Below are 25262 nucleotides of genomic sequence, written 5' to 3' on the forward strand. Positions count from 1 at the left end.
TTATAAGCAAAAATTGAATACTCCAACGCTCGTAGCTTTGCACCAACTGGCTGAAAGGAAGGCAGCTACCGGGGATGTACTCATGATTGAGATCGAAGAGGATGTTGTGGGTGAAGGTACGGTTGTTATGATGGATGGGGAATCACTGTGTCAGTTTCTCGATCTTAATGAGTTAGATGATATGCACATTGTAATTTGGATGAAGTAAGTTCATTAATAAAACTTGTCATTTGGTTTTACGAATAGTGATGTTTATTTAAATCATCAATGAAAATAACATTCTTCGTTCCATTTGACGTAATAGGTACCTGTGTACACACATCGCTGAGGGGAACTATGTTTCTCATGACTACGGATTCGTGTCACCTGAATTGTTCTCTCAAAAGGTGCTTGGATACACATACGGAGAACATATCGATAAAATTTCTCAACGGTTCAGGAGGCCCAAAAGCCTATGGTTTGTCCCATACAATGAGAATCGGTATGTATAGTACTTTATTATAATGAATCACGAGTCTATTCATTTATTAACACGTTTACATGCATGTATATGAACTAACAGTTCAATTTTCAATATTTCATAGCAAGCATTGGTTGTTAACGGATATCAATGTGAGAAAAAGAATAGTGTACTGGATAGACTCTAGCTGACATAGTCCCACTGAGAAATTTGTAAAGATGATAACTGAGTAAGTTTACAACCTTACATTATAATGTCATTTGTTATTGTATGACCTTTGAAGACTAGGCTCCTTTTAATGTCCCATCAATATTACAGAGCCAACTGCTAATTATAATTTCCTGTATATATTTATGAATTAGTGTGTTTCGAGCAATTGGAGCATCATGTCCAACTTTTGTCACGATAAAAGTAAGTGTATTCTTTATAATTACTCCTATCATTTAATTTATGTTTATGCGAGAGGTTGATCTAATTTAACTTATTTGTATGTGATTTATATAATAGTCTCCTCTACAACAACCAGACAACACACAATGCGCCTTTTTCTGTTGTCGATCCATGTGGGAGATTATCACCAGAAAGTATATCAACATAGAGTCATCGGTTAGTGTGTTTTAATAACTATTTCAAACGTAACTTGGGTTTAATTATGTGTAATATTCCACTTATTCTCTCTATTTTGATTTAAGTATATTATGATTTGTAGTTCCCACCTTCAATCAACAACAAAGACCTAGCCTATTCGAAGGAAGACATCGCCGACATGAGAAAGAAGTGGGCCACTTATTTTCTTTCATTAAAGGATGTTCAATAGTCTGCTCATTATGTATGTGTGTATATAGAGCCATGTGTAATTAGTTTTGGTCACCATGTTTATAATATTTTGATGCTGGGTTGAATAGATCAATCTGTGTAATATTCTGATCTTGTAGGATTGAATTTTTGCAATGCGCAGCTGTTGAAATACTATTTTGCAAGAGCATTTCAATGAACTGCCATCGCAAAAATTAACATTTCAAGAATTCTTTGGAACCGCTAAAACACATTTTTTTAAAAAAAATATTTATAAATTCGATTACGGTTAAAAATAAAACCGTGGTCAATAAATATATTGACTACGGTCGCATTTAAATAGAAACCCGTTGACATATTCATCCATAATGCTACGGCCAAAAATATAATATAACGAAATAAAACCGTTGTCGAATTCATGACATTTAAAACGGTTTAAAAAGCATAAACCGTTGTCATATTTACTATTTTACAACGGTGTTGTTTCAGTAAAACCGTTGTCATAGGTTTCCGTAGAGCATTCCAACTAATACTACCACGGTTTCAATATTATAGACAACGGTTTTTGAACCGTTCTTAATATTGTATTACGGTTATTTGAACCCGTTATTTACATTTCATAACGGTTCCGCATTTTTAACAACCGTGGTCACAAAATAACAACGGTCGATGTAATAACGGTTCCGTGTTTTGTATTACAACGGTATATCACCTTATCTAACCGTTGTTGCACCTATTATTTGGCGTAGTGGGTGCAGCATTCATTCATAAAGGGATGCATTTTTAATGGCTTATTACTACACGAGGTTCGCATAATGAGAATCAAAGCAAAAGTATGCTTTGAACATTGGGGAAGTCATCAAATAAACATGGTGGTAAAAGCTATTGACATCCAAAGCAGGGTAAGTGAAGGCTACAAAGTGAATTATCAAGTCAGAATATTGGAAATTTAAGGAGAAACTCGAGCGAGATTAGAAAAGTGAAGAAAAGGAAATGAAGTACAGCAAAGCCGAATGGTTAAACATTTACCTACCTTGTGTGGTTCAAGATGCAATGGAGACCAAGCATGGAGTTTTAAACTAATCACTAATCGTATATGAGTGTGTGAGCAGGCAAGACCCCTATGATAATGCTTGATCTCGCATATAAATAAGACTGGTGTGGATAGTGCACTTAAAGCTGCTGTTACAAAAAATCTGCTGTTGTAACCTTCGGGTTCAACGGCCAGAAGTGTTATTCAAATTCATAAACACATAATAATGTGGAGTAATTATTTTTGACCAAGTCTAAATTGCTTAATCAATGTACAAAATGACTTTGAGTTTTTGCCGTTCTTGTTATGCTGTTCCAAGTTTCAAAATGATCAGGGTATATTGCATGAATTTGGTAAGATTTTCCGCTGACATTGCAAAAATTACCAAGCTGGGAGTACAATCAAGTCAAGATGGATAAAAAAAATCGTCCGCTAAGTCAAAAATGACGGGTGATGTAGCAATTTTTACATGGTCACTCTTTTAACAAGTCGAAATGCCTATGGACTTTCAGGTCGAGATGAAAGGGGTCAAGCGAAAAATTTTACATGGGTACTCTTACGACAAGTTAAGTACTCATCGACTTTCAAGTCATTCAAATAAAATTTACACGGGTACTCCTACGATAAGTTAAGTGCACGTGGACTTCCAAGTCAAATAAAAAAAAAGGGTCGAGACCTCACCACGTCAAACACTCAAGCGCTATACGTGACAAGGTCTCGAGGGGGCAATTTGTAGCCACGGAAATTTTATTAAAGTGCCGAAAATAAAAGAAATAAATGATTTTAAGTTAATATCAAATTTTAGCTTAATTTAATTATATTTGTCCCGTTTAATAGACCCTGGATCGATCCATATTCCAAATCGGGTTATTTGGGTTCTAAAGCAAAGAAATTGGTCAATTGGGGCCCAAAAGGGAAGTTAAGCTTACAAACAAAGCCCAAACTTCAAGTCCATTTACCAAGAGGGAAAGCTCTATAAATCAGAGAGTTCTCCACCATTTCAAGGAGAGAAAAATCACTTGAGACAAACCACTTGTAAAAGTTAGAGAAAGAAAGCCATCAAAAACTCTAAACTTCTCTCTACAAATCTCCTTGGCAAGTAGACAACAAGCACCATAATATCGAGCCGTCTACACAAGGAAACTCAAACCAAATTCAAGCATCGAAGAGAGATTCAAGTCAACGCGACCCTCTCAAGAAGCTAAAGTCAAGCAAGCGAGCCTCGAAGATTGTAGACTCGTGCCTTTAATATTGTTGTAGAATCATTGGATAAACAAGAGGTTGTATATATAACTTTCTCATATTATATAAACTCATTTGTCTATTTGTTTGTGTTACAGTTTTATTGCAATACAAAATTTGTTGTTAAAGCTTCAGATTCGTGGGCAGAAATCGGCACGTCGATCATCGTAACTATTCCGCTATTAAGGTACGTATATTTCTTACAGTGGTATCAGAGCCGATCGTGTTTGGCTTTTGTCCCGAATTGATTATTGCATGTTTATACTCCGTGTTCCATATAAGCATGATTTGATTGCAAGAGCCTGAGAGTTTTTCTTTTTGTGTAAAAAAAATTTGGACTCATACGTACACAAAAAAATTACATACACAAGAAAATTAATTGTTGCTTAAAAGGACTTGAGTTGTATACAAATCGAACTTGAAGTCCCTGCATCGTTTTTTTTTTTCTGTTTCTACCCGGCTTATTGTCTAACCTTTATCCCTGTGTTTGTTGCCGGCGATTGCTAATCAGATCTTCATATTGGAGCCTCGTTGCCTATACATGAGTCCTGCCTCTGTCCATGCGTCAGTCGCCTTCCCGAACCACCATAACCCAATATAATTATATTAAGAGACAAAATGGCAGCGCGTGTGTGTCGCGTACCGCTGTCACCGGCCCGTGCGTGAGGAGCGCAGCATAGCTCAAACGACTCGACAATAGCCGATCTATGTTGTTGGGTTCTCCTAATTGATGATGACATACCCATTTAACTTGTGCTTTCTTAGTTTACTATTTCAGGATTAATCGATCAATTTGCAAGTCTTAATCAAGAATCGTCACTCGCTTGCTACCCAAGATTTAGAGTCGTTTTTGCCAACCTATGTAAAGATGAAAGAGTAGAATACATATAATGGTAATAGTCAAGCCTACCGTTACTCATCACATGTAACAGTGTGCTTGACTGTCACGTTTGACCCGTCACACTTGAAGCAAGTCTTTCATTTTGAACACTTCACTTTTTATCAAAATGGGCTTTTATACATCAGATTTAAAATGGAGTTTTAAACTTGAAATATTGGAAGGGTGGTCTTTGTAAAGAGATTGTAATTTGCACTTAAAAAGATTTCCTCTTTTATGCTACAACTTTTCTTTGGCTTTTATGAAATAATGTTTGGTTCTTTCCTTCCTTTATCAAGAGTTGTCCTCTTGTTGATGTCCACTTTTTGTTTCTGAAAAATACAAAGACTCTTTAAGGAAAATTACAAGCCTTCTTTTCTCCTTTATGCTTCTTAGAAAGAAGTCCTTTTGGTGCTAATTTGGGAAGGTCAACACTTTTGTCTCATGACCAAAAGTTTTGACTTAAAACCCTAGCATGCATCCCCTCGGTTTTTGCCCTATAAAAGGAGCACCTCCCTTCACTTTTCAAGCAAGACTTTTACCTGAGAAATCAAAGCATTTTGGAAAATCAGTTTTAAGAACTCAAAGCTTTTTCCTTTGCAAAAATCTTCTAAGTCTTCAAGTGTGTTAGTCATTAACAGTGTTACTTCATAGTATTGTACTATCTCATCAAGAATCGTTTGTACCAATAAGTTATCCTTCTCAATTCTATTTAAGAATCAGTTTGAGGAAACTTGGTTTTGTAAACATTCTAGTTAGAGTGTCGAGTTTATAGACGGAGTAGTCTTAGAACTCGTGTCACAACCGGAGTAGGTTGTTGGTCCTTTTATTGTAAGTGTCTTAAGTAGTCGGAGTAGATAACTTCACTTTAATAAAAGAAGATTGGACATAGGCCTTTAGAGTGTTGGCCGAACCAATTCAAAACCATTGTGTTGATCTACCTTTGCTTTTAATTCCGCTGCAATTTACTTCGTACTCTTCTTTTACGGTTTTGCTAGTAACAGTCCTGAATACTGTCACTTCTGGTCTCTAGTTTTTACTTCATAAACTGAGACTATCAAGTAACAGTCAGAACAGTTGTCACTTCCAAACTTCATTCGTCTTCTTAAGCTTTCGTGATACACATTTAATCATTCAATTTAATTGATGTATCCACTTGCTCTTCACATTGTTAATCAACTTATCTTTAAACAATAAAGATTAAAGTTGAAATTTTAAAATAGTACCTAATTCACCCCCTCCCCCTCTTAGGTACTTAGAATCCTAAACTCTTAAATTGGTATCAGAGCCTCGTGCTCTTGATCGAGGCTAACCGCCTTAGAGTTTGATTCTTGGGATATGGATTCCTCAAAACACTCCAAGAACCCGGTCTTTACCGGTGAGAATTTTGGATGGTGGAAGCTCAAAATGGAGCACTATATCAAAAGTATCGATTATCAATATTGGAAAATCATCCAGAACGGACATCTTGCTATTGAGGAAACTGACATCCTTACGGGTTTTACTTAGGTCAAATATGAGAAAGATTACAATGAAAATGATTTCAAATTGGCCGAGAAAAACTCGAAAGCGATGTCAATTCTTCAACGGTGTGTTGGAGAGGCCGAGGTGAGTCGGATTTCCGGATGTCCTACGGCTAAATTAATTTGGGACTTCCTTGTTCTTGCCTATGAGGGGACGTCTCAAGTTAGAAAACACCGTATTGACTTTCTCATGCATCAATATGAGATGTTTCACATGTCAAAGGATGAGTCCATAAATAGTTTTTCATCTCACTTTTCAAGTATTATCAATGAACTAAAAAGTCTATGGAGAAATTTCGAGTCCGAGGACACCATTCAAAAAATTCTTCGTAATCTTACCACTAAATGGCAACCTAAGGTAACCGCCATTGAGGAGGCCAAATATTTATCCATTATATCTCACAAGTTAAATCTCGATAAGCATTCTAGTGAATCCTTAAGGGGAAAGAGTCTTGCTTTAGCATCCTCTTCAATTGATGATGAGGATGAAGAGGAAGATGAGTTTGCTTTGTTCACTAGGAACTTAGTTATAATGGTGATGTAGATACCCAGTATTTGTCGAGTCTCCAACAAACACCTGATGATTATCGGACTACAATATGCTTAGGAATCGCAGCGTTTGATCGACAGTTTTGTACAACTATAGTTCGGAAAACTTAAAACAATTTCGAAAATGAAACATTTCAAAACTTTTCAAAAGTACCTGGAGTGTTTAATGCATGACGATGGGGTCTCAATGACACTAACTAGAGTCAAAACAGACCCTAGACCAAAAACTGACTCAAAATTCAAATCGTGACTCCAACAACGAGTCAAATCGAGTCAAACACAAAAAACAAAACTTTTCAAGACTTCCATGTTAAGTATTTCCCGGAATGCTTCATGGTCAAGTGCAAATCAAGTTCATCCAAAACATAGGATAGAACAAATCATGATTTCAATTGCGTGATAGTGACAAGACACCTCGAAGATCCGCGAAATGGCTCGCGCCTTTTCGAGCAGCCCATGCGGCCACGCCACTCAAAACGCACACAACCACCCATTTCTCTATAAATACCCACCTTCACATACCATAACGTCTTATGTGAGTGTCTTCCCCCTCACTTCTCCCTTAAAATTCTAGACTCGACTTCTGAAGTCACAAACCGACACGTGTTTCCGACCTACCGATCGAAAACACAAGCTTTACACATTGTTTGGTACCGTCATCGTGCATTAAATTACATGACCGACCATCTCGACCAACTCCACCATCACTAAACTTAAAACACTCTCTTACATTGCGAAAACGGTTTTCAAACTGAGTTTTCCGACCAAACAAGTTGATACACTTTCGTCCATTTCTCGTCTCAAGCCTAGCATGTAAGTATGAGGTTGTAAACATCCTCTTCTATCATGTTTTTCTTTTGTTTCATGACTATAACATGCTAAAACATGCATAACATGGTCGAAATATGGGATAAACAAGCCAAAACTGGATTTTTGGCTGAGGCAGGGGCTGCTTGTATAGCAGACAGGCTCGCGCCTAAAGCCCTTCTCAGGCCTTAATCCAACCGTGTTTGGTCTCTTCTTCTCTTTATTTTCATTTCATATTTATAATCGGTTTTTACCATTTCAAATAATGCAAATCATTTTTTTATGACAAACTTTTAACCATGAAACATTTTTCACCCTTGGTTCCTAATACCATGACAGTTTAATCCGTGTTTCGGTAATAATATTTGGTTAATTACATTTTAAAAGGTACTTTAAAACCTTTTATTTCATTTCTTTACAATTTCAAAACAAATGTATTAGTCATAAATACAATATCATCCTTGGTTCTACATGCTATGTCGGATTTTAACCCGAGTACGATGATAAACATTGACTAATTTCAAACAAATGAACTTAAAATAAATAGTTCATAATCATTTTCAAAATTATTCATGTCAAGCTTATAAAACCGAATCCGATATCGAATATTGTCCAAACAATGACGATTATTCAAGTCTCGTTCTTCACGTCAATACAAAAGCGGTCTAAAACGACCTTTTCAAATCAAGACGGGTTCAAACACCCTCTTTTCAAACCGTTTGACAAACCTTTTTAATGGTCAGAAGATATTCTTCAATTGTCTGTTGACCCGCGCCTAAACAGGCCACCAATTTTCCAATTTTCAAATCAAGACAGACCTGCTTGCATCGCCTGATGGCTCGTGCCTACGTAGGCTGCCTAATGCATTGTCTGTTTCCTTCCAGCATTTGTCTAGGATGATCCCGAATTCGGTTAACCCGAATACAGGACGGATCAGATGACAAATCCACTCTTTTACACCATATTTGCAAAACGTCTTACTAAGACAAATGGATCACGTTATGCACCATAAACCTAACACGGTAAATAGATGTTTAATTTCCGTCTTGCATGCAAATCAATATTAAATCCAACTCGACATCAAATACTTGATACTTGGATTAAACAACCGACATAGAAAGCTCACATATTAGGTTTAAACTTTTGGATGCGCATTCATGCATTTAAACCGTTTTATCAACTTTTGCAATTAACCAACCAAGATCGATTAGTAGAGGCCGCTACCGCAGGCCGGATTGGGTGTCCGATTAAAGGGATTCCCAATACGTAGCTTCACCTCTTACTCAGAAACTTTGGATAGTGTACGACCTTATCCAGGGCGTACGAGAGTCATTCTAGAGCTAGGATGCTAAAGAGGGATGATTCCTTATCTTTAGTACCTATCTCAAACACCGCTTTTTGCCTTGGTTGACCTAAGTATAAAGTGGATTCGAACGGGTTCCAAGTATCCCACAAATGCATGGTGGCGACTCCGAACATCTCTCTCATCGTTTTGAGACCCTTTCCGAGACGAAACCAACCGATCTAAAACGATCCGGTCGAAAGCATTATTACGCCGCCGAGCGTGGCTTTCAAAAAGACCGCTATCACGTCTCGCATATCGGCTGGGCGTCGCAAGTGGGCCATGTCCATAGATTGGCGACTCTGCTGGGGAGAACTAGGACACTTGTGTCTTTGTGATCCCTAGATGGTGAGACTCGAACGAGGTCTTGGTTGAAATGCATTAATTGATATTACAGTCATAGTCGGGTTCCTTTTCCGGGCCCACAACCTAACCCTTTTTTGACCAATTGCCTCGTCTCGTCGGCGTGAGTTTTCCCATCCCTGCGTTTTGAATCCCGATTGAGTTAAGCATACCGTTGACGTTACACATTTCTATTTCGTCAAAGAGCTTTCATCACCTTCGAGCACGAGGATAGGGCACCCTCCTTAAACATTTTGCTTGGATTGGTATCCCTCTCGAAAATCGGGGTTTGATTGCTTGGTGTGTAACCCACCCTTTTAAGCCAAAACCCGTGTCAGCATTATGCATAATATAATGAAACTGCGAGTGCTTATGTGTTATTTGATTATAAGTCCTTCCGTGTCATTTCAAACTTTCAAAGAACACCCTTTTGCGCCGTTATAATGGCCGTTCCAAACCTCGGTCTTCCACCAACCGTTGCATTTCAAAAACACGCTTTTCTAGGCCGTCGTAATGACGATTTTCAAACCCGATTTCCTACAACCATTTCAACACGTCTTTCTAGGCCGTCGTAATGACGATTTTCAAACTCGGTTTCCTACAACCATTTCAACACGCCTTTCTAGGCCGTCGTAATGATGATTTTCAAACCTGGTTTCTTACATCCATTTCAACACGCCTTTCTTGGCCGTCTTAATGAAGATTTTCAAACCCAGTTTTTATAACCATTTCAAAAACACCTTTTTACGCTGTTATAATCTCCGCATCAAGACACGGATTTTAACCCGTCTCGCGCCGACACGATGGCTCTTTGAAAACCCGAGAAAGGCACACATTCCTTTTTCAAAACATTTTCAAATCCCGAGGACCATACACCGTCCCCGAGACCTTGTCACACATTTTAAAAATCGATTTTCAAAACATACAATTTTGACTTTAGAAACTCGTCTTTGGAAACAGTACATTGTTTTTAGAGCAAATTTGAACTCAAACCGTCTTTTGAAAACAAACTTAAGACAACTTTCAACTGATCGACTTTCGGAGAACCCTGTTCTTCGAAAGTCGTCCATAAAGCGACAAACGAATCTTTTTGAAAATCTCTATTTTCGAAAATTTCAGACCACCATTCCAATTCCGCCTCGTGTCTATCAAGTCGAAGCAAGCGTACTTATGGGTCTTTACTTATAAGTCGTCTCACCTCGAGACTCGTCCAACAACGTCACGCCACTACGTTGGACGTGAGTCAAAGTTCGGTCAACACCTTCAAGTTATAAATCGAGTCAGCATCGAGTTACCACACACGGTCATCCTCGTCTTGTTGAGTCTGATCTCTTTTCCGTCCTTTGTGTTGTCTGCGTTTAGTCATTAAACCGTGTCGGATTGGGATGTAACGTGAGCCATTTTTCTGCCTCACAACCATGGCCCCCGTCTTCAGCTTCGCCCAACAACAACAATGACAACAGAGATGTTACAACTGCTCAGCTAACCAGCCTACTCACCGCTCTTAAGGTCACCCTGGACCGTGTTGAGAGCCATATCGACACCCTGGAAAACAAGGAAACTGGAGAACACAACACTCCGACTTTCACTGAAACTGAGAAAAGGCTCAAACTTTTGGAGGAACAACTCCTAGCCCGTGGTAACAACATCCACCTTGAGAACATTCGAAGATTGAAACCCGTTGGGGACCAACTACCCGACAAATTTACCTTGATTTATGTACCCAAATTCAAGGGAGTGGAGGACCCGCTCAATCATATTCAAGCCTTCAAAGATTACATGGACATAAAGGTGGTCAAACAGAAGCTCTTCACCTGGATCTTTCCATCATCCCTGGAACCAATCCCTCGCCAGTGGTACTATTCCCTCGACCCGAAGAACCTTACTACCTGGGACAAAGTCGCCGTTGAATTTGCTAAGCAGTATGCCGACAATGTCGAAATCCAAGCTAACACCCGCATTCTTAACCCATTGGAGGACGTATGCACTATATGGGTCAGTAAGCCAAGTGAATCAACTCTGGTGGAGAAATTTGTCAACAACCTCCGCCCGGTTTATGCCAACTTGTTGAGATACCAAAACATCAAAACGTTCCAGGACCTACAAATCCTTGGGACCCGCATTGAAGACGACCTCCGCAAGGGTGTCCTAGCCCAAAACCACTGGTAGAGGCTATCAAGGATCCACATCAACCAGATCTCGCCCCTATGGTCAGACAAACAAAATTGATGAGGTCAATGTTCTCGAACCAACCACAAAGAAAACAAAGCGTCCTCAAAGGATAATCACCAACTTGGGATCCACCTATGCTAGTGCCCTAAAAAGACTCATGGACCAAGGAAAATTACAACCAATTGGGCCCACTCCGGACCCATCCGAGGCTAGAAAGACCCGTTTCTAGAATCCCAATGCTTTTTGCCAGTATCCGAGGGAAAAGGTCATGACACGAAAACCTGCTTTAAGCTCAAACACATCATCCAAGACATGATCGAGAAAGGAGAGCTACCTTTACCTCCGTCGACAAAACCAAATTAAAAAACAAACCCCTTGGGCATCCATGCTATCTCTGATGATGAGCCAACCTTGGATTGCTTCCATCTTATCCTGCCAATTGATGACGGGATATTCGTATTCAGCGCTGCAACCATGCTCACCTTGTTCCAACAGGTTGAGGAAGCCATAGCCAGCCTCTCAGAAAGGATTACCCGACTTGAGGACGCTTACCACCGGTTGATTTTCAAGCCAACAACATCAATACCGCGCTCGAGGAAGGGTCCTCCAAATTCCCAAAACTACCCTCACCAGGAAGGATTACTCCCGCGACAATTCTGGCCCCCATCCCACCATAATCAACCCCACAACAGTCAACCCCACAATAATCAACTTCACAAAAACTTCCCTCACAAAAATTACCCTCACAAAAACTTCCCACCCAAAAACTATCCACTAAGGAATCCCCCACCAAGGCGCCCTCGAGATCCCGAAATCAATGGTATCTGGAGAGACGACGCGGAGGATGTCTATATGGTTCCGGGAAAGGGCAAACAAGCAAAAGAGATCGGTCATCTTACCCGGTCCGGATGCCCCTACCAAAACCCAACCAATTCAACAGTCGTTTAAACAACGAATGACCAGGTTGTCCCGGACATGGACACCCAATCCAAGGTTCCCGAAAACTCGATCCTTAAACAACTGCAAAAGGCAAAGGCCAAGATTTCAATCTGGCAACTGATTGGTACATCCTTCGAACATCGGCAAGCTTTGCTGCAAGCCTTGGGAAAGTTGACAGTTCCCTCTACCTCCTCTCCAGAAGAAGTAGTGGCACACATGACAAGGGATGTCCCCGACCTGAACAACCCAGTCATCTTCTCTGACGAAGATATCCCTCCATTCGGAGCCAACCATAACCTGGCCCTATACATCACCGTACAATGGCTCAAAAAGAATGTGCCTATGGTTCTAGTGGATGACGGGTCTGCGGTTAATGTCATTCCCCTCAAGACGGCTCATAAACTGGGTATCAAAGAAACTGATTTGGTCCCAACCAATAAAGGATTACTCGCCTATAACGGCACTCGTTGTAAGGTTGCGGGGCTTATCACCCTAACCATTGCAACTGGACCCTTGGAAAGGCAAGCTAGCAACATGCTTCTGGGACGCCCCTGGATTCACGCCGTCAAGGCCGTTACCTCAACCCTTCATCAAAAAATCAGGGTCCCTTTCAACGGGAAGACAATCACAATCACCGCTTCCCCAATCAAGGCTATCATAAAAAAGGGAATGGCCTCCCAAGTCATTGAGGAGGAGGACAGCGAAATGTGGGGATTCCAAGCTATGAACGCCCTAACCGATGAATCAACACCCTTTGATTGTGACCCTTTCTCCAACCTCACAGTCAACCGCATTTTTACGTGCCAGGGTTATTTCCCGGGATTACCCCTCAATCCGCTGAAGAGCACCCTGCCTCCCTTGAAACAAGCTAAGGTCCTCAACATCCCCTTCGGGCTAGGCTATGATCCTACAGATGAAGACATCCAGTAGATGAACCTCCTAATATGGAAGCGCAAAAAGCACGGAGTCATCCTCCGTCCCTATCATTTGACTCTCAATGGATACTTCGTCCGCGAGGGAGAATCTGAGCTCTACAACGGCTTTCCTGAGCCGATCTATGATTCCATAGCCAAGGTCAAGCGCCCGGGTGTAGAGGTCTTTCAAGACTGCTACTTCATCCCCAACAACACCAAATCTGCGTCAACCAAATCTGAGTCGACCCGATATTTCGACGGACAAGCCGTCAGCCTCCTCTTCGGAGAATACAACATCAAGCACCTCGGCTATGAGGACGTCATCAATATTTCTTTGAAGGATAACCATTTCGATCAAACCGCCTTAATCTCTGATACTGACCCAGAGAAAGCTACACAAAGCTGGAGGAAAACTGTCAAGTGGACCGATCGTCAAGGCCGCATTCTCAGGATTACAACTGGAGAAGGCCCTGTGTTCAAAGAGGAGAGTGAAGAAGAGTCTGAGTCTGAGTCGGGGGTAGAGTCTGTCTTGGCTCCTAACACTCCTGATGTCCCAGTCAAAGTCCCTTTTCCACTGTTTTATCACAAACTTGTGGCTGCTTCAGAGGCTGAGTCAACTAGGATCATCCCCACTCCCATGGAAGGAAGCAACCTGGAGCTTGTTCCAGGGGCCACCTCCTCTGCTGTGTCGCCTCTGACTGACCATGAGATGTCTTTCCTATTCGAGCTTTTCGCTCAAGTCGACTTAATGAACGCTAAGTTTGCTTATGACTCGTCTCAATTCAACTGCAATGCAATTCTGAACGACTATGAGGAATTAAACTTGAGTGACTACCCACCTCCCCTGGCCAAATAACTTGACAAACGAGAAAATAGGACCCTCATCATTGAGGACATAGGATATGGACCACCCTGACTCCTCGGAAAGACAGCAGTTCATCGACCTCTTACACGAATACAAGGACGTATTCGCTTGGTCATAAAAAGATATGCCTGGGATCTATATGGAGATTGCAGAGCATAGGATACCCATTAAACCTGGAGCTAAACCCGTGAAGCAAAAGCTGTGCCGAATACGCCTTGAATGGGCCCTAAAAATTAAGGAAGAGGTAGACAAACCGTTCAAAGCCTGGTTCATCAAAGTGTCCGAATACTCCAACTGGGTGGCCAACATAGTTTCTGTACCCAAGAAAGACGGGAGAATTTGTGTTTGCGTCGACTTCAGGGATCTGAACAAAGCAAGTAAAAAAGACGACTTCCCTCTGCCACATGTTGACATCCTGGTGGACAATACCGCCGAGCATGCCCTCCTATCATTCATGGATGGGTATGCTAGGTACAACCAGATCAAAATGACTGAGGAAGACATGCACAAAACTGCATTCACTACACAGTGGGGTACATACTGCTACACCGTCATGCCTTTCGGTCTAATCAACGTCGGAGTAACTTATCAAAGAACCGCTACCACTCTCCTACATGATATGATGCATATTAGCGCCCTTTGGAAGTTCTTCGCTCGTCTTCGGAAATTTAACATGAGACTGAATCCTCAGAAATAAACATTTGGAGTCACCTCGGGAAAACTCCTGGGACACATCGTCAGAAAAAGAGGCATTGAGATTGATCCTACAAAAATCAAAGCCCTTCAAAAAATGCCTCGGCCTAAGAATGAGAAGGAGATTTGGGGATTTCTCGGTCAAGTTTAATACATCAGTCGATTCATAGCCAAACTCATCATGATTTGTGAACCCATCTTCAAGAAGCTCCGCGGCTCCGATCACGCCGACTGGGACGACGATTGTCAAAAGGCCTTCGACATGATAAAGGAAATCCTATCCAAGCCTCATGTCCTCATGCCACCTCAACAAGGAATTCCCTAATCCCTATACCTGACTGTCACTGACACAGCTGATGCGTGTCATTTATATGATGTTTTACACCCTATTTTACACGCATTTCAGAGCTCATTTTAGTAGTTTATGCTACTGTTCTCCCTGTTTTCGTCTACTTTCGTGTTTTTGTACATTATTGCAGAAATGTGAAGAATTCAACGGAAATTGAGCTAAATCCGTCCCCGAGTATCCTGCATTGTATTTGACGTGAAGAATTCACTTAAGAAACGAGCTTGGTGCGCATTCCAAGGCCCAAAAGACAAATCCACGAGATTATAGAAGCTAACTATCAGCTACTTCAGTCGATCGACCACAGCCTTCAGTCGATCGACCAACCCACGGGTTCCAGTAGCTACTGTTCAGCTCAGAGCAGTCGATCGACCATGTTGCTCAATCGATCGACCAAGCCGCTACTCAGACGTGAAGATATAGAACAAGTTTTCCAAAGCCCAAAGCGATATTAGGTTTAGGAATTATGTTACGTATACTTTCTATATAACGTAACCTAGTTCAGATATATAATCATCTAGCTTTTATCAAGTTTTTCATTCAGTTTTAGTTTATCAAATAATTAGGGTTCGGGATATTATTTCGCATTGGATTTTCGTTCGTGCTTTCAATCATTCCGTTACAACTCTTATGCAATTTTGGTATTCTTCTTATTCCAGTTTATTACTTTATTTGCATTCATAGATATAGAATTGTTAGTTAGTTTCCCGAAACCATAATTATCGTTTTATGCTAGCCCTTTTGTTCCGTTGTTTTAATCATGAATTCAGTAGTTAATTTCGTTAATTTCATTGTTGTTATCATCTCTAGTATGAGTAGCTAATTTAATCGTGCTAGGATGTAGGGGAACTATAGATTAGGCGGCGTAGAATTAACATGGCCTGAATCGCGTGTCAGTCGATCGACTGCCATACCTGGTCGATCGACTGACCACGTGAGGTTTTACCTTCGTTTTAATTGTTTTAATTCTTTATTCGACAAATCGAGTGCACACGACTAGTTGAATGTTTAGGATATGACTGACTCATTAGATCGAGAGATAGGGAAAGTTGATTGACCACCAATTAAAATGACTAAACTATGCTGAGATCGAAAGATAGGTAAAGTTTAGATTATTAGTCACTTTTCAGGACGAGAGTCAGTATTAGTGATATTAGGGACTTATAGCGAGATCGAAAGATGTTATCTGTTGAGAGAGGACCTCTTGTTTTCCTGCCTCATGTGTTAGATTTAGACCGACTTAGTTTGCTGCCGCCGAAACTATAGTGAACCGACCATCCTAGTACCCTTCTTTATATTTGATTTAATATATTTCTTAGTTTATTATCTTTTACTGCCTTTAGCTCTAGACCAAATCAAATCAACCCCCACATTCGTTACCTTAGACTAAATTAGACAATTATTAATTACATTTGCCTCCCTGTGGTTCGACCCTGTTACCACTAGCTTCTGTTAGTTTTAATAGGATTTATAAATCTTATTTTTGGTACTCACAACGACGGGTATCAAATTTTGGCGCCGTTGCCGGGGAGGCAATTGTTCTAATTTTTAGTTGTTTTATTTTAGTCTGTTTCTTAGTTTAAGGGACATCCGTTCCTTAAACTTTTCTTATATTCTTTTTGTAATTTCTTCTTATGCGCAGGTCACAGGGTGGTGAATTAGTACCTTTTAATCCTGAGATTGAGAAGACCTTGCGCGAGTTGAGACGATCATCTAGAGTATTGCCGACAGAGGAAGAGCTGAGTACTCTGTCTAGTTACTACGAGAACGAACTGTTCGAAGAAAACCCACCTACATCTCTTGCTTCTACTTCTTCAGCTGAGACAGTCACATCTTCGGAAATTCCTGTAACACCCCCATACTCCAAGTGCCTTACCAGGACCACTCAGGTATAAGGATACTACCATCTCGGTTGCCCGAGGTACTGAATATCATAAGACAATAAAGAAACGTACTTTTAAAGTAATTATAGATTAAGTGATTACATGTTCAAACCAAAACTAATAAAAGGAATTACAAGGTTCTCATACGGTCTACAGCTAAAACTATCAAAGCTACTAGACTTCGTCGACACAAATGGAAGACTTCTAAGCGCCACGTGATGACTCATCCCGGCTATCCCATACGCGTCATATCACACCGCTCAATAATCGCTCACCACCCCGAATGGATCACCACAGTTTTTAAAACATTTAAACGGGTCGATACTAATCACACAATTCAATACATATATCAACAATAAGATAAACAGACATTTGAATCACACACACACACACACACCACCAACTCCCATCGTCTCAATCGACCGTCCTTTGGACCGACCTACCGATGGGGGACCGCAGCCTGTTCCCACCTAAGCCCCGCTCATCGTACGAGCGATAACCCTGTCCCATTAATGTGCACATCCCTTCCGTGGCGGGTTCCACGAAGGGCGAAACTAGGGCGTGAAGTCACTCCCGCAAGTGACCCCACTCACCCGAGAACGCATCTCGAGAACCATCAACAACCAATCACAATCACAATCACAATCACAATCATCATATCAAACAACTAACTACAAAGACATCACCAATATCCCATTATGGGACTAATACCGAGTAGGAAATCCTACCTGGAAAGCACAACACGCAGACGGTATCTACGTTGTGTATCAAAACGGCTCCTCTACGAATTCTCCTCCTATCATACAAACACATAAAGACTACACATCACAAACTACACACCAAAACCCCCAATTCCTAAATTAGGGTTTAACCAATCTTAACAAAACATTATAAAAACTATATTAAAAGCTTACCCTCGACGCAAGGAATCCAACGACACGAAAAACGACAAGAACCGACCGTCTGAACTCCGGGAATTGCTAAGAATGCGATTAGGAAGATGAACTGGTTGCTTTCTCTCTTAAACAGGGTTTTAGGTTTTGTAAAAGTGATTTAAAACAATGACGGAAGTGTTTTATACTTTAATCGCATTATTAACAAAACCCGACAAAAAGCGATTTCTCAGAATGGGGCTACTCGATCGAGTAGCTAAGGTACTCGATCGAGTGCCCCCTTACTCGATCGAGTACCCTAGTTACTCGATCGAGTACCCAACAGGTCAGAAACTATTCTAAAACGCAACTTACCCTTACTCGACAGAGTAAGGCCTACTCGATAGAGTACCCAAAGACTCATAAATACGGAGTATTACAGTCTTCCCTCCTTAAAAGGAACTTCGTCCCCGAAGTTCAACCCATACATAAAAACAACCATAAAGACTCGACCAAGACACAACAACTTAGCTAAGGACTCAAGAACTCGACCAAACATAGCATGAACTCTTAACACCCACTCCACCAACTATGTTTACCTCCACAACATGACTCACTATATCGTATCTACCACATATATATCTCTCACGACACCAACTCCATACATAACCAACTACCATCCTCTAATCTAATGCTAGCTCCATAATATCATCAACTATCAAATCCAATACCAAGACACTCATAGACATCAAACGGAATGTTACATTTTACCACCCTTAAAAGGAACTTCGCCCCTCGAAGTTTACTCACACTCGTAACCTCATCATCCAATCACAACACTAGCGAAATATTCTCACACTCCTAAACATCACGCTACTACAAGCACGGTCATGACCTTTAATAAAATCACCCACAACACGAATCGATCTTTTATTCTACATCAAGACTCAACTTCCGAATATATTACCATATGTACAACCATCAAAATCTGTTTTATCGCATCCTACTCCTCTTAAGACAAATGTTACGTCCTCGTAACTCACTAATACCAAACCATATCTATATCTCATTACCCTCTGTACCACCACATGTCAAAGACAACCGTCTATAAACCAAACACTCACCATTCTTATATCCAAGGCTCCCATACATAAACATTTCCCATTCCTCAACTCATTCGGCAACGCACCTAACCTATACTATAAACTCGTAGCAAATCACCATACCCACTCTTCATTATTACTGCCAAACAACATACCTCTCTATGTAAGGCACTTATCTCCCAGAAGCATAACTCACGATCCGCACTCGTTACGTACACGCACACTAGATCCTCAAGTTCTTTCTTTCATTACCGCAAAATTCATACACAACTTAACATGACACTAATTTCCCCAACACCCTACACTCACTGTCTCAACAAAAGATTATGAACTACCCGCCGCTTTCAGCTCATTACAACACATGTTCCACGAATCCTTTCCCATTATCATGTCTACCGATGTCTCATCTGCAAACAAGATCAAAATTACCGTAACAACCTCTCACAACCGTGTCCCATCAACAGATTATCACTATCCCATGACAACAACGAAACATATACAACTCTATTTCACATCATACTCTACCTCATTCCCAACTTAACTTGGTAAAGAAAACATGAATAAGCAAGACAACTGTCTATCAAAGACAAACCGACACTCGCAGAGAGCAACATCAAACAAAACAACAATCTATGTATAATCGTATGTACTTTCGAAAACTCGTATCATAATCATCCCGCCTACTCCACCACAACCAGTGACGGCATCACAACACCGCCACCAACAGCCACACCGTAGTGCGAAAATACCCGCATCACAACACTAAATATCGTGCCCGGATCACCACCCGAGGCACCACAACCACACCGATAGACATCACAACTGCATACAATTCCCATAAATACGATCAAAGATAACTTCTCGACAAGAAAACTTACTTAAATCCACCTTATTAAATCACCACGCAACATATTATATGGATAAACAGATAAGCATCTCATGAACATCATCTCTACCATTTCACGGAATACACATGTGTTATCAATACACATAAAATTATAACTAGCCATGTCAAATCAATTAAATTATTACCTTTTTGGATATCATTAAATTAAATTACCGTGTCCAACATATATATTACCGAACATTCATAAAACAACTTTATAATTATCTCACCATACCACTTCTTGTGAGGTCAGAACCTCACACAAACATTTACACATATCATAGACCCGTAATCACAACCAACTAGTCAATCCTGACCACGTAAGTTACCACTCGAAAAAGGTTACCTGCTGCCCGAGTTTAACTCATATGCCCCTCATAACATATTCCCCATTCGCACAACCATCACTTCCCGCCAAATATAACCATACCTTCACTATTCAACTAATAGCGTCCGCCTCATCTAACCACATCTTATGCCCTCTCACAATCATACACAACAATCAGGTCCCTACCAAATCAACCTCTTTAGAATTGCTACCTTTCTAATATTCCATCACTCTTAGCCATTAGTGATAACACCACAATGCCACCGCTGCTCGTATATCAAATCTCTTACACTCATATCAAAATAACATGGTTTTTCTCCTATTTTTGGTTAATATTGCAAATAACGAACATCAAACCCATCCACAAAATTACCTCAACATTATTCCCAAAGCTAACTTATTTGTATTGTCATCCAACTCTCCACCAAATATCTCGTATCGTGCCAATGCTCCACCAACTTCTTACTCCCTTAATTCCTCGAAACTCATTACCAATCATGTTGCCCTGAGACTCCTATATAACCTTTAGCTAACATCCTCGTGATACCATCACATATTTCGATGATTTCTCATCTTTATATCACATAGCTCCGGTGAACATTTTCCTCAGCTTACTTTTATCCTTCTTTTCTCTTTACACTCAATAATACCAATTAATAGTTCAACTCCTTATTCCTTCTAGCTAACTCTTTAGAAATCTGGTCACCCCTTCGTTGCTCCAAAACTTAGTTCCATTATTTTCTACCGACATCATCTCACTCTTTCTTCCCATGGATCTCCTCTTATTATGCTATCACTCATACTTGCCACTAATCTATCCATAGAACCAACGTTTAATGTTCAAACAATTGCATCCCCCTTTTTACATCTCTAGAAATCAGAATTCATTTAATACCGTTAATTACCCAAGGAAATCACACAGTAGTTTCATCTTTTAATAAACCAAACCTCCCAAACTCACTCACCTTGTCTATAAATACACCTCGCGACATGTCTCCACAAAGTTCACTATATATTACTCTTCTCAACCCCTTTAAACGAACTTTCACTACATAAATGCATAACCCACACGACTCCTAACCATTCCCTCCTTAACTCTTTACACATCTCAAGCTGCCACTATCCACATTCTTACTTTCAATCTTTTCATTCTCACGTTCATTATACTCACATCATCCCTTGTCTATATTCACTTATTTTTACATTACTCAACACACAATCATATCACTCATCCCGTCTCGCAAAACGTGCGCCATGCCTCAATAAACTATACCAATCTTCCTTTTCTTTTTCCACCATCTATCATAATCACATATAACTCATGTCCTCCCCACCGAACTCATACTCATCATAGTGCCACTCTTTACATCATAAGATTGGGTAACTTACGCTTCAGGACCAACACATACGTAAAACAATGCATAAAGAAGTAATACAACACCTTTGAATTAAACATAATATGCAACGAATGTCAAAAGACAAACATATGACCCGAAATACGCATATGACCTGCACAGACCCAACTCGATCGAGTACCAGAACCTACTCGATCGAGTTGAGGCTACTCGATCGAGTGCCCAACATGCTCGATCGAGTGCCCCGACTCTTAACCCAAACAGACCTTCGATCTCGACTTACTCGACCGAGTAGCCCGGCTACTCGATCGAGTGACCCCATACTCGATCGAGTGCCCAAAAAAACAATTCTGGTCAAAATAACGACAAGTACCCACTCAATCGAATCAAACCCACTCGATCGAGTCATGCAGACTCGTGAATACTACCCGAATGTTATCTCACATACCCTAACGTACTATGCATTCATTATTATCTCAACATTATGATTACAACTACGCATTCAAATCTGCGCGACTCCTCATACAATTAACAAAATAATCTACTTCGTGTTATCAAGTGCCACGTTATAAACAACCATCATGCTTTTCATCCAATTCGTTATATAAAACACATATCATTGAACCTCTATTCTTCATGTTACTACTTACCAAAAGTCAAACATTACCATCTATCATGCTCATATAACATTCAACTTTCAATCATGTATTACCCGCATGTTTTAAATTTTCATAACTTTTCATAACACAACCACACCCATACACTACAAATCCTATTTCCATGTTGCTAATACAACAACATTACAAATCCACTTCATCACACATCATCATATATGAACTACTTTCTTTTTCTACCATATCATTCATTATTCTCATATACTTTTCCAACGATTCCAACCAACATGCCAACCAACTATCATGCAACATGCTTTCAACAAACCATATACAGCACAATTAACATACACGTCGCACATATACACACGGACTCCACGTTCCCATACCATGTGACTGGCTTAAGTATCATGGGGCCAAGATTTTGAAGTGAGGGCGCCTACTCACCCAAAACCTAGCATCAGGTGGGGCTCCCATTACACATACACCAGGTTCATTTTATTAGACTCCCTATGTTCATTATGTTCATTAGTTACTGAGTTCCAAAATCGTCGCTCTCGATACCATTTGTAACACCCCATACTCCAAGTGCCTTACCAGGACCACTCAGGTATAAGGATACTACCATCTCGGTTGCCCGAGGTACTGAATATCATAAGACAATAAAGAAACGTACTTTTAAAGTAATTATAGATTAAGTGATTACATGTTCAAACCAAAACTAATAAAAGGAATTACAAGGTTCTCATACGGTCTACAGCTAAAACTATCAAAGCTACTAGCCTTCGCCGACACAAATGGAAGACTTCTAAGCGCCACGTGATGACTCATCCGGCTATCCCATACGCGTCATATCACACCCGCTCAATAATCGCTCACCACCTCCGAATGGATCACCACGATTTTAAAACATTTAAACGGGGTCGATACTAATCACACAATTCAATACATATATCAACAATAAGATAAAATGAATCACTGTCACACACACACACACACCACCAACTCCCATCGTCTCAATATCGACGTCCTTTGGACCCATTACCCTGCCGATGGGGGACGCGGTAGTTCCCACCTAAGCCCCGCTCATCGTACGAGCGATAACCCTGTCCCATTAATGTGCACATCCCCTTCCGTGGCGGGTTCCACGAAGGGCGAAACTAGGGCGTGAAGTCACTCCCGCAAGTGACCCCACTCAGCCGAGAACGCATCTCGAGAACCATCAACAACCAATCACAATCACAATCACAATCACAATCATCATATCAAACAACTAACTACAAAGACATCACCAATATCCCATTATGGGACTAATGCGAGTAGGAAATCCTACCGGAAAGCACAACACGCAGACGGTATCTACAATTTGTATCAAAACGGCTCCTCTACAAATTCTCCTCCTATCATACAGCACATAAAGACTACACATCACAAACTACACACCAAAACCCCCAATTCCTAAATTAGGGTTTAACCAATCTTAACAAAACATTATAAAAACTATATTAAAAGCTTACCCTCGACGCAAGGAATCCAACGACACGAAAAACGACAAGAACCGACCGTCGAACTCCGGAATTGCTAAGAATGCGATTAGGAAGATGAACTGGTCGCTTTCTCTCTTAAACAGGGTTTTAGGTTTTGTAAAAGTGATTTAAAACAATGACGGAAGTGTTTTATACTTTAATCGCATTATTAACAAAACCCGACAAAACAGCCCCGTAAACCGGCTACTCGATCGAGTAGCTAAGGTACTCGATCGAGTGCCCCTTACTCGATCGAGTACCCTAGTTACTCGATCGAGTACCCAACAGTCGAAAATATTCTAAAACGCAACTTACCCTTACTCGACAGAGTAAGGCCTACTCGATAGAGTACCCAAAGACTCATAAATACGGAGTATTACAATTCCAGTCATGGCTGGAGAAGAAACTATAGATAGTCATTACGAGCCGAAAATTTGAAAATCTTTACAAGGGGTTCGAATTACCTGAGCCGATAGGAAATTCAACAGAAGCCCTCCTATATCAACTTAGTTGAGAGGAACCGATTCGGGGAGCTGCAAATGAAGATGCGAGCCAAGCATATGAAGATATTTATCGATTATTCACGCTCTATACCCCGCCGACCGGTGTGAACCAGGACGGATAAAGGAGACTATGTTTATATTTTCACCCGTGATCTTTGCAAGGAGTGGTACAGATCGGATCGAGCCGCTCATGGGATCACCGATCGGAATTCCTTGACCTTGGCATTCTACAAGAAATACTTCTCTGCCTCGAAGACGAATGCCATTTGAGCTCAGATCACGAGCTTTAAACAGGGACCTGATGAGAACTTCCATGAAGCATGGGTCCGTTTCAAGAAGCTGGTGCAAACTATTCCGCACCATGGGTTCGAAAAGTGGAGTCTTTGCAATCAGTTCTATAACGGGTTGTATGACGATCAGAGGGCTATTTTGGATGTCAGACCAATGGCCGATTTTTGAGAATATGGGAGAGACTAAGGGGTGGAAGATCATTGATGACTTAGCCACCCATAAAGCTGAATATGGGAATTCGAGAGGCAATCAGAGGAGGAGTGTTGAATCCCCTTCTGTAGCTGCATTAGAGGCTCTCACTGCGAGGTTTGACAAATACGAGTTGGGAGGAGCTTCAAAAGGAGGGATGTATCATGTGAATGCAGTTTCAGACGGTCCTTTCATCTGTAGAAGATGTGGAGCTGAGGGACATGTCTCAGAAAATTGTCCTAGTCCCTTCGAGTCTTGTGCTGCCTTTCAACATTACAGGCAGACAAACACGTACTATGAGCTGAATGTCCATCCCAACTTGAGGCGGAGTTGCCAGAATGTCCTGAATCCGACTCAACCTTTACAACAGCAGCAGCAGCAAGCTTATGTGCCCCCCTCACAAGCAACAACCATATCAAAAACCTCCCTATGTGCCGCAGCAGCAACAATCCCAAAATTCTGAGTTTGCTGAATTGAAGAATATGTTGCAAAAGGAGTCCCAAGCTAGAGAGGCCGGGATGAAACTACTAGAGAGCCAAATTGCCCAATTGGCTAGCAAGAATACCACTCGAGCTCCGGGACACTTACCGACTCAAACTGACCAAAAGGAGACCCTTAATGCCATCACTTTGCGGAGCGGGTCCACCCTGGAGGGGCCTGTTATGGTCGAGGACAATGCTGAAAAAGATGGGGCGAAACCGAGTCAAAACAAAGCTGGAACGAACAAAGGAAAAAAAAGGCGTCTACCAGGTATATCAGTCGATCGACTGACATACCCGGTCGATCGACTGAAGCGCGCAAAGAAATAGCTTCTGG

At 40.9% G+C, this 25262-nt stretch overlaps 1 pseudogene; it reads right to left on the minus strand.

Moving 5' to 3' along the window:
* Positions 1-24234: 24234 nt before the first annotated feature.
* LOC141636371 (small nucleolar RNA R71) lies at positions 24235-24334 on the minus strand (annotated as a pseudogene).
* Positions 24335-25262: the final 928 nt, after the last annotated feature.

The sequence above is a fragment of the Silene latifolia genome, chromosome Y (genome assembly GCF_048544455.1).
Source record: "Silene latifolia isolate original U9 population chromosome Y, ASM4854445v1, whole genome shotgun sequence".
Taxonomy (NCBI): domain Eukaryota; kingdom Viridiplantae; phylum Streptophyta; class Magnoliopsida; order Caryophyllales; family Caryophyllaceae; genus Silene; species Silene latifolia.